The sequence below is a fragment of the Tamandua tetradactyla genome, chromosome 9 (assembly GCF_023851605.1).
Source record: "Tamandua tetradactyla isolate mTamTet1 chromosome 9, mTamTet1.pri, whole genome shotgun sequence".
Classification (NCBI taxonomy): domain Eukaryota; kingdom Metazoa; phylum Chordata; class Mammalia; order Pilosa; family Myrmecophagidae; genus Tamandua; species Tamandua tetradactyla.
In genome coordinates, this window is record NC_135335.1 from 104970789 (window position 1) to 104984887 (window position 14099).

At 38.7% G+C, this 14099-nt stretch overlaps 1 pseudogene; it reads right to left on the reverse strand.

Moving 5' to 3' along the window:
- Nucleotides 1-11402: 11402 nt before the first annotated feature.
- On the reverse strand, nt 11403-12532 carry LOC143645780 (exportin-6 pseudogene; annotated as a pseudogene).
- Between the last annotated feature and the right edge of the window lie 1567 nt (nt 12533-14099).

Genomic DNA, 14099 nt, shown 5'->3' on the forward strand with positions numbered 1-14099 from the left:
CGAGCTGACATTGTATGTATTAAATATTCTGGCTCATATTCCATTTCCTTACCCTGTTTCCCATATGACTAAGTAATGCACAGTTGAGTTTTCAATGCAGTTCCCACAGATTCCTATTTTACTTTTCATGAGGCCATATTTTTCTTGAGCACTGACAACTCCAGCTGTCGTTATAGTCTCTTCCTGAAACTCACCAGTAAGAGATCAGATGTTCTTTCAAAGGGCCAAGTCTTTTTTGCCATCCATTTGCAAGAAGCTTATAAAAATCCAGTGGCTTGGAAGCACTCAGTTTATGCTTACAACTCCTCTATGGGTTATTCTTTCCCCATTTTGCTAGTGAAGAACCAAAAGCTCCAGGATGATTAATTACTTTGTGATAAATTTATTGAGAAATCAGAAAGGGCCTCCAAAATAGCAGCCAGCCTAATGTACAGGCTAAGTTTAAAGCAAAATTCCCAAATGTATTAAACATTCATCTCTTCCTAAAAAAATCAATGGTATTTATTTCTAAGTGATTCATGGAAATAAAAACAGACAGAATTGGAAATACTCTTTCAGACCACACACTCAGACTCCTAATCAAAATGACCTGGCATTGGGAACTTTTCAATGCCAAAGGGACTCATCTCCTTAACCACGCCGTTTACTAAGGGCATTAATTTAGGGGTTGCAACTTCAGTAGGACTCTCTTTGTCTTGCTCTCTCTTTTTTAAGCTCAGTTGAATTTCTGAAAATACTCTGCCAGCAGAATAAAAGCACTATATCTGTGCATGGATTTAAGTTCTAGTAACACAAAGAATGCATGATGACCAGTAACTTTGGTCTGCAAATGAGATTGAGAAAGTTTGAGAAAGTTCATTCATCTTAAAGGATTGCTGAGAGGTCTCTGTGGGCAGGCATTTCCAGACGGCTCTTCCTTGGTAAGGCCTGAGTTATCTTCCTGAGTCGAAGATCTGGGGAAGTAAACAACATTATCTTCCAAGTTTTCTTTATTGTTTGCAGAATGCAAACTTCCATTTTACTAGAGACTTTAAAGGGAACTTTCTCTATATTTTTATTAGATTTTTAATACTTGCTTGTAAGAGCAATAACAGCAATCTGAGTATGGGAAAGAATGGTCCGTTTTTGCAAAACAACAGAACCACGTTGTATAAATGTGGGTCCAAGTATTTTTCTCAGCATAACTCATTACTACTCATGAAGACAATTGGGAAGAATATGGAAGAGCGTTGGCACATGCACAGCAATATGCAGGCCAGCCAGTCTGAAAAAGGAAATGGAAAGAAACAACTGGGTCTGTGACGGGGAAAGAATGGAAAAGCTTTTAAAAACAATATTAATAAGAATATAGGGCAGTGTAATGGTGGCTCCGTAGCCGGTTCAATTCCTGGAGCCTGCCTATGCAAAAGCAAAACAAACAAACAAAAACAATATTAATAAGAATATAAAGAAATAGCAATCAGAATTACCACTGGTGCCTCAGTTCAGAGCTCAAAATGGCAACTCATGGCATGATGGAGAGTAGCTGAATTGGAATTGTGGAGGCCTGGTTATGCTCTGACCTTGGAATGTGACTGTACCTCAGTCACTCACACACCGGGGAGGGGCTTAGAGTCCTTGAATGGGAGTCACAGCCTCCATTAGTCCTCTGAAGTTGTCTGCACATTGTTTTATCAGGACTGTACAGTTTCTTCAGTATAGGACTTCCTTGGGTTTCCTGAGGTTCTTCAAGAAGCTTTGACTCAGAAGGCTAAGAACAACTGTACCAGATCATCTACAGAGTCCACACAGTTACACATTTGTTCTATGTTGTGTTCCCTCAATTTTGAAATAAACTAGAATTTCCAGGTAATGCATTGAAAGTCTAGTCCTTGAGATAATTTTATTTTGAAATATCTCTGGCTCATCAATTTTCCAATCTGCCTTTTTCTACCTAACCCACAGGTGGATCAATTTTTACTTTGCTCATGTTTAATGCAATAGAAAATGTAAATGAAAGAACTGAAATAAGCTAATGTCAGTGTATGGCGAAGAAAGAAACAGTTGAACGGGTTTGCAGTTAGATCTCCAGGATTTGGCATTAAAAGATTGGAAATGGAGCTGGTGAAAGGGGAGAGGTTGGGGTGACAGGGACAGGCTGGAGGTTATGGTGTAGCATTTGCATCTGTATAGTGGTATGCTCTTTCCTTCTTAAGGGCATTGATTTAATAAAGAATGTCACAGGTCTGACATTTTAGTGCCTTTCTAGTAAACAAATAGGTTATTCTTAGTTATTAAAAATAATCCCCTTTGAAGGGTTATACAGGCTCTACCGTGTTTTTAAAAGAATACACTCCCTCTGTCCTTCATAGTTGCCCTTTAAGTGTATTCAGAAAAGAACATAGTCTGCTCTTCAGAAACCGCGGGTGCTTGTTTAATTCACAGACTATTTGGTCTCCTTTCATTTCCCCTCTTCTTTCCTACATCTCCCTGGTTTTTATTTCTCCATCCCTTTGGACTCTCCACACCAAAAGATGAATAAGAAGAGTAAAAGAAAATTATAGTCTACTGATCCATTTTGATATCATTTGAAAGGTGAGGTCTGGAACAGAGATTTAATTATATATGCCTTCTCTTAGCCTTTTATCACAGAAAATCAAAATTCATCTTTGTAATGCTATATTATTGAATTGACAATTTACCTTTCCTCTGAAAAGGCTGAGTTTAAAATTAAAAATAACAAGAGAAATCATTGTTTTTCCTGGCAATTTATGTTTGATTTTCCCAATTCCTTTAAGAAATTCCTGATTTCTACATCTATAACTGTACTAGAAAACGTGAGAAATATACCAAACAAAACATTTCTTTATTTGGTTTTCTACTCTAGCCCAGGGATGTCCCAGAGGCTCATACATTCTTACCCAAATAGTCTGTTTCCTTCATATATTCTTGAATTGACACTACTGAGTGTTTTCTTGGCATAATTACCCAAAGCCCTAGAAAAAGGCCTTCCCAAGTGAGTGTTAAGTCTCTAATCTAGAGAGGACATTTTGCACATCCCTGTTAGATAAAAGAGTAAACCATGGTACAGCCTAAAAACCCCAGTGAATGCTGAGTTTATGATTATTCCTTAAGTCTAGTGAAAAGAATGAAGCACAGCAGGTAGGGTTTGAAATAGTTTTCTTGGTTATATAGGCCAGGAAACGAATCCTAGGTAGGCAGTATTTGAAATCTTCTAAGAAAAGAAGTTTGATCTTCTAAGCATAGAATGAAAGGGTGATGGGTAAGATGAGAAAAATGGAAAGGGATCTGCAATGCTAAAGAGTAGCTGACATCTCAGAAAGCACAGATGGAGACCCCAAGGTCACATGGTCACTATCAGTCATGCCCCTCCCTTTAAAGAGCTAGAGCCAGTCAACTACAGGTGACATCTCAAAAGCAATACAGATTTAGCCTTTTGGAGTTATAATTTTGGTTTGTCACTTTCTAGATAGCTCAGAAATAGTCAACCAACAACTCTGTTTTATATTAAGACAGAGCCTGGTTGTAAAAAAGAGTAAAAATGAACCCATATATTTTTTTCCTTAGGGGGCTGGAGGACACATTATCTGGATGAGAGTTTTCTAAGAGGTGACCTTAACCAAGTAAACTAGAAGAAGGTTTATGAATAATTTTGTGCTCACAGTTTTCAGTAGATTTCAATTTTTGTACTGCTACAGACAAGTAAGAATAGCTCAGTTGAAGTCATTCACAATAAAGAATTGAGGCTAAGGATTTGTATTTTATATATTTGATTTCTTCCATCTTTACTAATACAAAAATATTTTTGACGGCTAAAATGTTCTACTTTTCCTCTTGTGCTTTTTCCTACTTACTCCATATGTTTCCATAAGAGGTGGAGGCCATTGTCGTAAAACACACAATGATATTATCAAATGGTGTGGAGAGACTGGTTAGGACTTTTTCTACCAACTTGAATGTGCAAGTGGCAGTACTTTTCAAGAATAAAAATGTAGAAGTAATTACAATATGAGGAAGGAGAAGTGCCAAGACAAATTTCAACTAAGACCAATATCAGAAAGTATTTCCTAACGTAGAATGTTTCCCCAAAGAAGCTAGAAAAATCCATTGACAGAACATTTTGTAGGAAAGGGGCCAAAATATAAAGGAAGCTTATCTCATCCTCACAGAGAATTGGCAATACAGATATCTTTAATAACCCTAGCTTATTTGTGTGATAAAAAGGAAAATCAGAAGCTGATTAAATATTTATTTAGTTATTCTAAATGGCCTTATTTGGTGCCTAAAATAGACTTAATTTAAAACATAAGTAATTTCTCCTGTTTGGGCCATAGTATTACACCACAGATTTTCTTCCCTCTTCCCACACATGTTAATGATCTGGCATTGTCGACTCGTGTCTAAGGAATCTTAAAGAGTCATTTGATTTAGTGACTGTTAGTGAAACTTGTTTATTCTCCTTGAAATTTTACTACTGTAAAAATAGACTGGCCATTAACTATCATGTTTCTCCTGAGATAAAATTGTATTAGGTAAATAAGAATTTAAATAACCCTCAATATTAGGTGGCACACAGCCACGACAAAAGTCTTCCTAGGAGGTGTAATTATTTACATGAATCAAAGTTGATCTAGAGACCCAGAGGAAATAGCAAGTTAGAATGTTTAGAAATACTCTAAATCAGTATTTCTCAACCTTGACTCTACTGAAATTTTGGACATGATAATTCTTTGTTGCAGGGGTTCCTTATGCATTGTTATTCCTGGCTACTATCCCTAAATAGAACTCTGTGCCTAAGAGGGAGGGTTGGATGGATTACATCAACAGGCTCCATTACCTTTTGTTTTCCAGGTGGGTGAATACATTGGAAACGTTAACAAGAAATACCAAGGTCAGAAAGAAAGGGCAAGGTTTTTATTTTTTAATTTTTCAGGCTCCCAGGCATCACAGGTTGGCTGTTTTCTGCTTCCAAAATTGCAAGCTCCAATCAGGCAGTTATCTCCAAATACAGAAATCTCAAGATTGTAAGAACACCTCTCCATGTCTATTTGGGCTCTAGGTGGTAAATGTTCCTGCTGTTGCCAGCCCCAGGGTACTGCATTATCCCATAGGTTTCTCTAAGTCTGTCCACATATCCACGTCACTGCGAAATAGCCCCTTTGTTAAGTTCTCTGCATTTCCTTTGTTAGAGGGTGCAAGCTGGTTCTTAGCAGAATCCTAGGTGATATGCTCATAAATAGCCCAGGCATCTATAATTTGACTGCTTCTGTTTCTTGGTTATTCTACCCACATTGCCCTTATCAGTTAAGGACCTTGATGTTCTTCAGTTTCCTCCTCTGTTATTACAAACACTTTTCCAGGTGTAAAGATTAAATGAGATATATATAAAGTGCTTAACATGGTGCCTAGAATAGACTTTCAGTCACCCATCTCCCTAGCAGTTTTAGTTTCCTGCTTTGTAAAGCAAACATCATGGAAGGGGTTGACTTAAACAATGGAAATTTATTGGCTATTGGTTTTGAAGCTAGGAGAAGTCCAAAATCAAGGCATCATCAGGACCACGCATGTTTTCTCCTGGAAGCCTTGTGGCATTTTGGGGCTATCTGCTGACTACCCTTGGACCTAGACTCTTTTGTCCCATAGCGATGCACACAGCATCTTCTCCTGATTTCTTTCTTCTCTTCCGGGTTCCATTGACTTTCAGCTTCTGGCTGCTTCCTGCATGACATTCTTTCTTTCTGTGGCCTTCCCTCTGTGGCCTTCATTTATAGGATTAAGACCCATCCTGAGTTAGTTGGGCCACATTGGTACAAAAGTATCCTCAACATAATTTGTTGCGTTTGAACTATTTACATGTGTTCACAACCACAGGAATGGATTAAGTCTAAGAACATGTTTTCCTGGAGTACATAGCTCCAAATTACCACACTAGTCAGCCACCAAATCTCCCCTCAGAGTGTCCTTTTGTTCACTCTGTTTTCACTTGTTTGTTCAACCTTACTGGTACTTAGCATGCTTATAACAAGAGCTACTTTCATCAGCTTCTGTGGTCTCCCAGAAAGGCACATTCTTCTGTGTTCCTGGGCACCAGACCTTCCCACTAACTCAGGATTGACCCTTTCATGCACTGCCCAGTTTGGAGGCATCCCCAAATTATCCCTCAGAATTTTCCTGAACTAACCTTCAGTTTCTCAAGAGTCCACAGTTTTCAGCTCCCATAGATTGCCACTATAATCCAATCTCTCTTTCTCTAACTCCAATTAATTGCTAAACAATATTTTTTCACCATCTGGGGTGTCAAAACTCCCATCCTAGAGTATCACCTTGCAGTCAACTAGCCCTCAGGATACTGTACTTCTCTAAGTGTTCATCTGCAGGTGATGGGCCCTTTTAAGTCACATTGCAGAATGAAATTAGCACTCTAACTTAAGGAAAAAAGGTAACTTGGAAGATTGAATGTATTATATTGAGCACCAAACTCTGCTCCGGCACTGAAGATAGTTTTTTTTTCCCGGACCACATGCAAAAATAGAGGCAAGGGCTAAGGCAGGGATGCCTCACTTAGCCATCTTTCATAACTCCTTAGTATTAGCTTGGGGATATTTGAGGAAAATAATTGGATTGGTGGAAAATGACTAAGCCAAGATCCTTTAATTTAATCACTATAATTGCTACCCTACATACTAATACCCAATAAATGATAAAGGATACACGGTTGTTATGATACCAATAAGGTACTATTAGTACCTGCTAACAGATATTAGTCCAGCTTGGATCCCATGTTTTAGTTGGAATATATACTCCACACTGGGATGCCTGCTTCTTGCCTTAGGATTCTGATTTCCAGTCTCAGCCTTGACTACGTTTTTGCTTAAATGCAGTCTTGAAACACAAGTGTTCAACAACTGGTTGCCCCCAAAAACTTCCTATAGGGTTTTCTGTAAAAGTTAACTCTAAATGTCTGGAGTTCACTGTGTGTTCTGGGGCTTTACTTTAGTAATCTATGGTCATTGTATTTTCTTTGGGAGATTAGTTCTGCTTTATTTGCTCTCTGTTCTGTGCTGTGTTTCTATGGAAATAGGGTTTAATAAAGTTTGTGGGGAAGAGTTGCTTACTGCTTAGGGTATAAACTGAGTCTCCATTTGTGCAGAATGAAGAGTATTCCCAGGCAACACCAGACACAAATAGCTTAAGATGCAACTGTTTAGTCCTTTCAAATTCTGGGAGTTATCCACACATCCTATTTCACACACAGTAAAGAATAATCTTGTCCAAAATGCCAGTTACACCTCTGCGGAAAAATGTTAGAACCTCTTATTTTACACAAGAATTTCCATATGAAAAAACTGAAGGCTGAAAATTTAAGAGATTTTCCAAGGCGCCAACAAACCTAACATTTTTTCACATTTTTCTTTTTTCTTTGGGAGGCATTTGTGCTGAGGATTGGGAAGTAGGGTAGATATTTATCTTCTTACTTGTCTTTATTTAGGCTATTTTTCCAAGTATGTTCTCCAGGTGTCCATGAGGGGTGGAATGGGTCCAAATCAAAATCTCTCTGAGAGAATGGGTGAAGTAAACCTAAGATCAAAAACAATTTCATAATCCACATCAAACAATCCACAAGCTAGATAAGCCATGTGTGGGAAACTCGCACAGTACTGAAATATCAAGCAGGATCAGAGGGTAAAAGAAATAATACACCTGCTAAAATACATTCACTTTAACATTAGGAACCTAAGTCTGTAGAACTATAAATAAACCTCACTCTAACCAAACTTCTGATATCTGCATAAAATTTTGATAGCCATGTAAACATTGAAAAACTGCAGTGAAACATTAATAGTGTATAAAATAAATCTCTTAAATTTTTTCTCAGTGGCTATTCCATGCCATAAATCTTAGTTAAACTTTTCGGAAGGTAGAACATCTTCTATTTCCAGGGAAAAGCAAGGGAAGAAAAGAAGATTGATTTCCCTTTTTTTTTTTTTTTTTTGAACCACAGAATTAAGACTTCCTGGAGGCCATCTTTTTCCAGCCTTGGGAAAGATGTCTTTACCTTAGATGGAGGTAAACTAGGCTACTGCATCTTCAAATATTTGAAAACAGTATGTGTTGGTCTGTTCTGATTGCACTGGACACCCAAACCAGGTTGAATTGCAATCACAAGAAATTCGAGTAACATGTCCCAAATTAAATGTATTATGTGTCCTCCTTAGTGCAAACTTTAACTGAATTGTCTTTCCAGATCACAACACTGTCTTCCCTCTGGGAACCCCACTGTCATTCTGCAGGGGTAGATTCCTGCTAACCATCCTGCTATTGTGTGGTCCCGTTTCCAGGCCTCCTCAACTAAATGGTTCCTAGAGCAGATTCCAGACTTAAACTGGGCCAATCAGGGTCTCCTCTAAAATAATTTAGAATTCACATCTAGAGAAATATTTATCTGTATAAATCTGCAACATGTCCTCTTAGCACCATGCTTTCTGCCACTTTTTATGGGAGAATCAAAACATCTAGACATCTATGATAAATTCCCTAATTGGTCTTCCAGAATAGCCTTTCTTCCCCGTCCATCCTATCCCCAACACTATTCATTTACCACCCAAAAGTAGAATCATCCTATAAAAACAACTATGACCATATCACTCTACTGATAAAAAACTTGAACAATCACTGTACATGGAATAAAACTCAACCCCCTTAGCATGGCCTGAACGCATCTTCTTAAGTTCATTCCCACATATCTATTAAGCTCCCAACCCCCCTGCACTCTTCTTCCCCCCAACCAATGCTCTGAACCATGGACATGATTTCACAGTCCTAATCATTCTGAGCATCTCCTACTCTTCAAACTCGCCATATTCTTTCCCACCTGATTGCCTTTTTGGTATCTGTTTTTCCCTTCAGCTGTTTTTGTTTTAGCAAATTGTACACCTTTTATGTCCCAGCTCAAATATCACCTCCCCTAGAAGCCTTCCATGTCTCTCACCCACTTTGTAACAATGCTTGATTCATCTTCTCCTCTGGGGATTTCTGCCCAATGCTGAAGGAAAAGTTAGTGGTTCCTCTTCCCTTCTCCCACAGCACTTTGCACTGTCTTTCATGGCATTATAATGATTTTACTATAAAATCCGTGCCTGCTTCCCTTGGACACTGATCACCACTTACATCCCAAAGCCCATATACAGCCTAGTGAGTCACACATGGTAGGCAATCTAAATGGATGTTGAGTACATGTATGGATATTCTGTGTCTTCAGGGTATAAAACAGGGAGCAAGAGGCAGAAGTAAGGGGGAAATGGTTTTCAGAGTATACCTGAAAAGGTCACCTTGAGACATCAAGTTTCTTTGTCAGCAGAGGGGGCTTGGGCCACGAATAGATTGCACTTATTAACCTTAGAACTTCTTGAATCCAAAGACCACATCTAACCATCTTTGGGTTTCCCCAGAAATTACACTTTACCACATAAATTCTAGACTCTGGAAAAATATGTTCATAGAACGAATCAATGCCCTTGCAATCATGACATGTAATGGTTTTAGATACAGTCAAAAGCATGTGAAAATAAGGTTTTATAAGAATCATTTACACACACACACGCATAATCTTGGTTAGAAACCTTATTGCTACAAACTAAACTATGTGAGAATGAAAATATCCTTGGACTGAAATGATACATAGATTTTCATTAATATTCATGGTGTTCTCAAACTTTCATCACCATTTTAGGCAAGAAGTGATCATTTAAACTATTTCAACTTACTTGGGCCCTTTCTTTCTTTTAAAACAGTTTTTGACTGAGCTCACTGAAATAGGTGCATGTATAAGGAAATACGGTAGTGTCAAGGGAGAAAAGTTGAATGAAAAAAATTATATCTGAGTCTATGTCAATTATGAAAGATAAACGTTCATGAAAAATGCAGTTGGCAGGTTTGAGAACTTGGACTGCAATGGTCTGTCTACAGTATTCTAGATAAAGGCAACAGAGAATGATTATTATTATTATTATAATTATTGGAAAAAGATAATTTATTGGTGTAGCTTCGTATGGCTATCAACTCATCTCCAGGTAACTTTTTACTATTCAGGTCAATTTAAACTAAGCAGCAGAGTGCTCTATTGCTCATGGAATCAGTACATTGTTTGGAAAAGTCAAGCAATAGAGAGTCAGAGAAGATTTTTGTTCTAGTCTTGTCACTTTCAGTAACTTGATCCTAGAGAAATCAGAATGCTGTTTGTCCCCAGATTTTTTTTTGAGGGGGAAGCACTATATTTTCAGACTTATTTATATAGAAACGTCCAGCTCATACACTATTTTCCATAACCTCATAAACAAAAACTAGGCAACACATAAAAAAGGTGAAACATATGGCGTGCATTATCTGACACCCCCAGGCTGGCCCCAAGGAAAATCTATCAAAGTATAAATTGAGTTAATTGAGAACATATATCTGAATGAAGTCAACTAAAACACATAGCTCTTAGTATTAGAAAACAATCTCAGAAAATAAGTTTGACTGGAGTAAATTGCTGCTGCTAACTTAAAGTGGATATTAAGTTAATATTCAAGTTATAATATAAAAACATTTAAAAACAAACCTAATTCAAAAGAACTAATCTTTGCGAACTGTTTTTAAACTAAATGAGAAATTTAGAGGCCAGCCAAACTGAAGGCAATTCCAAGAGATGTCATAAAATCAAATCTCTGCATCATTTAAAATTTTTTCTTTCCTCGTTCAAATATTGCAAAATATAAATCTGCTGAGCTCCTTCAAACATCCACCTTGAGAATAAAGATTTATCAAGTATAGATAAAATTCAATTTCCTGTGGGGTTTTAAAATACTCTAGAACTCTAGAGTTAATTCAAGAGAAGTAGGATAAATGGAATTTGGAATAAATTAATATACTATGAGCAGTTCTTAAAACCTCATGATAGATTTTGAATTTTACAGTAGATTTGCAAGCATTTCAAGTTCCACATATCAAGAAGAGGCTACATGAGACAGCTTGGGCTTAGAGATGTCTGATTTTAATGGTCTATTTCCTTGGGTTAAAGGAGAAAGACATATAAATATTTTTCATTAGTCACATCATCCTTTATAGTAGAGGAAGATATACCTGCCAATTCACAGGAAATGCTCTACTTGAAATGTATTATGATCATTTGGTGTAAACAGAAACATTTAGAAACTGGAAGTTTCTGCTCAGGACACAATTTCCTCTTTCCAGCCATCCTTGAAGGTAGCAATTTTTGAATGAACTGCATTCTGACTTTTGAAACAGAAATTAGTATAGGATGGTCAATAACTAGCAACCTGTAACTGCCACTGTAACTGCCCAAATTTTATCAAGTTATTCTTAACCGATATAAATGCAATGAAATCCATTGCAAAGCAATTCTAGTGCATTGTGGCCCCAAACCTTGCTGGCCAACATGCCGTTTCCTGCATCAGGTGGAGAAGAGCGCCCCCCTGAGTTCCTACGCTGTAGTGTTCCGAATGCCGCCCACCTCCTGGGGCCACTGCAGAGCTGCAAGCCCACAGATTCATACCAACACTTTCTCCTGAAGTCAGGGATGGTGATGCAGTGCGGGATGTAACACTGTTTGTCCCAGATAGTCTCAGGGACACCTGGCAGCTGTCTCAGTTGATCCAGTAGCAGCTTCAGCAACACACTTCCGAGTCATACTGAGGTCCTGCAGGAGGCAAGCCAGCTCTTCCCAAATGGTCTTCAAAAAAAAGATCAGCCCAAAGAGACGGGACTAAATGTAAAACGTTAGTTTAAAAATCATGGTAGCATACGGGACAATCTTGATGGCCAATAACCACAATAACTTTGCAGATCTTGGTCTGGATAAAGTGAAGTAAGGTTTTATGCTGAGCCAAAAGGAGTTTGGGTAGGCGGCTACGGATTTCCATCTTTTCCTGAGATGGGACCCCGAGCCACATTTTATAGATCAAATCCTCAAAAACCATTAAGCTGTGCATCTTAATAGACATTCCTCGTGCTGGAGAGAAAATGTAAGCAGAATCTCCAGGCTCCTTATTTCCTGGGCAATGTTATTAAGAAGCTCTTCTAGCTCACATTTTCTTTCCATGGTCGTATAGTAATGGAAAACCTCGGTGATCAAACTTTCCAAAGCCCTGGGGGAGGCTTCTTCAGATGCCAGATGATCTGGCTCTCGATTTTCCGACACACTCCGCTCGCATGGTTGGAGCACGGTCCCGGCAGGCTCGGGAAGTGCCCCCTCCGTGCAAAGAAAGCCCCTTAACCACACGGGTTCCTCTAGGACCTTCTAAAGGAGCACAAGGCCCTCTGACCCGCGTCAACAGGGACCCCATCCGGACTCACCCGCACCTCCCCAGGAAACCGAAAAAGCAGAAAGTGGAGCTCAGACGTGGCTCACGACCCCCGCTTAAGGCCGATACCCGGCGCGGGGAGGCTGCGGACCTGTAGGCGGGCTGTGGGCCCGGCTCGGAGGCAGCGCAGCTCCCGCAGCCCCGCAAGGGAGAAGCCCGGGCAGCGCCATCCTCCCCGCTCCGCGCACCGGGCCGCAGCCGGCCCCCAGCCGCCCCCCAGCAGCCCCCCAACCGGCCCCCAGCAGCCCCTCAGCCACCCGCCCGGAGCCGCCGACACGCTCGCCCTGGACCAACCCAGAATTATTTTTAATTTCAGAATTATTTTAATTTAAAGTTAATTTTAATTTTTAATTAGATGCCTATCATCTAATCCTTCTAATGGGCTAATTTACTAAAATGACAGTAGTAGGTATCAGGGAAATAACCTTAGAACTCATCAGCAGACTACTACACTGCTCTCAATAAAACCAAAATTTGAATCTAAATAACTCTTCACCCATTCCCAAGTGAATTTTTTAAACATGAGAACAGGACCAGCTGCTGCCTTTTAGCTGTAATTTTTAAACAATAAACAGCAACAAAACAGAATATATATAGTGACTTAGCTTCAACCACAAAAGGTCAACTTGAAATATGCCTTCTCATCCAAGATGATATTCCCTTTGTAATCTGTTGTGTTAGTGACTCTTTCTAGGAAAGTGGGAAGAAATTGGAATTAACTCCATTATTAAGAGTTTAGACATTGCCTAAACTTGCTAAGGGATGATTTTATTTTATCCCATCTCAATTCATCTTGTCTTTACTTGAGAGATATGGACAGCTTCTTTGAGCTAAACTTATTAAAGAAGACCTGATGAAAAAAAAATGTAAAGATCTTTCCTTCCCCCTTTCTTTTTTTTTTTTTCTTTTTTTCTTTTTTTTTATCAACTCTGGGTCATTCCCCTAACATTGCATCTGGGCACTTCAGTTTACAGTGCAGATGTTTTGTTAGGGCAATTCATATGTCTTTAAACATACCTTACTTAATTTCTGCTTAAATAAGTCTCATTAGGGGCTCACTCTCCAAAATGTCATTTCTTTTAGGGTCATAAGTGGTATACTACCATTGCACTGTTCAGTTTTAAGTTAAAATATGTCTTTTGAGGTAGTATTTGCTCCAGGTGATATACATGAGGATTTGCCATCACCCATGCACTGTTTCAAAATAAAATATATGTGGATCAAGTAATCTACCATAGAAAGTGTGAAACTCAGGGTAAAATATAGGCCAGATATTTTTTATAGTTGAAAATATTTATTTTGTCTACCTCCTCACCGGGCCTTACTATAGTAAGCAAAGTTTCAAGAAAAATGAAGTATAGCAGGGATAGTTCCACCCAAATATTGGCTGAAAAGTATAATAAGAGGTGCTGTCTAAAAGAAATGTACAGCATCTCTTTCATTCATCATTGACCCAGTAATGGCCTCAGTAATGGCCCCTAAGTTTAGTGTCTGAGCTTCCAGGAATTTGAATTGATATTGTCAGCTAATTAACCTAATGGGCTTCCAGGAATCTCCTCAAATTGACCTTCAGATTACATATAAACTCATCTTTCCAGTGACTTCCCAAAGCACACTGATTGCATGGCTCATTAACAGAAGTCCTCTTTAAGTGCCTTAAATAAATAAACACCTTGGAAACTTCTTGACAGTGATGAACCATTAATATCCAACAAATAAGTCATTAATAGTGGATTT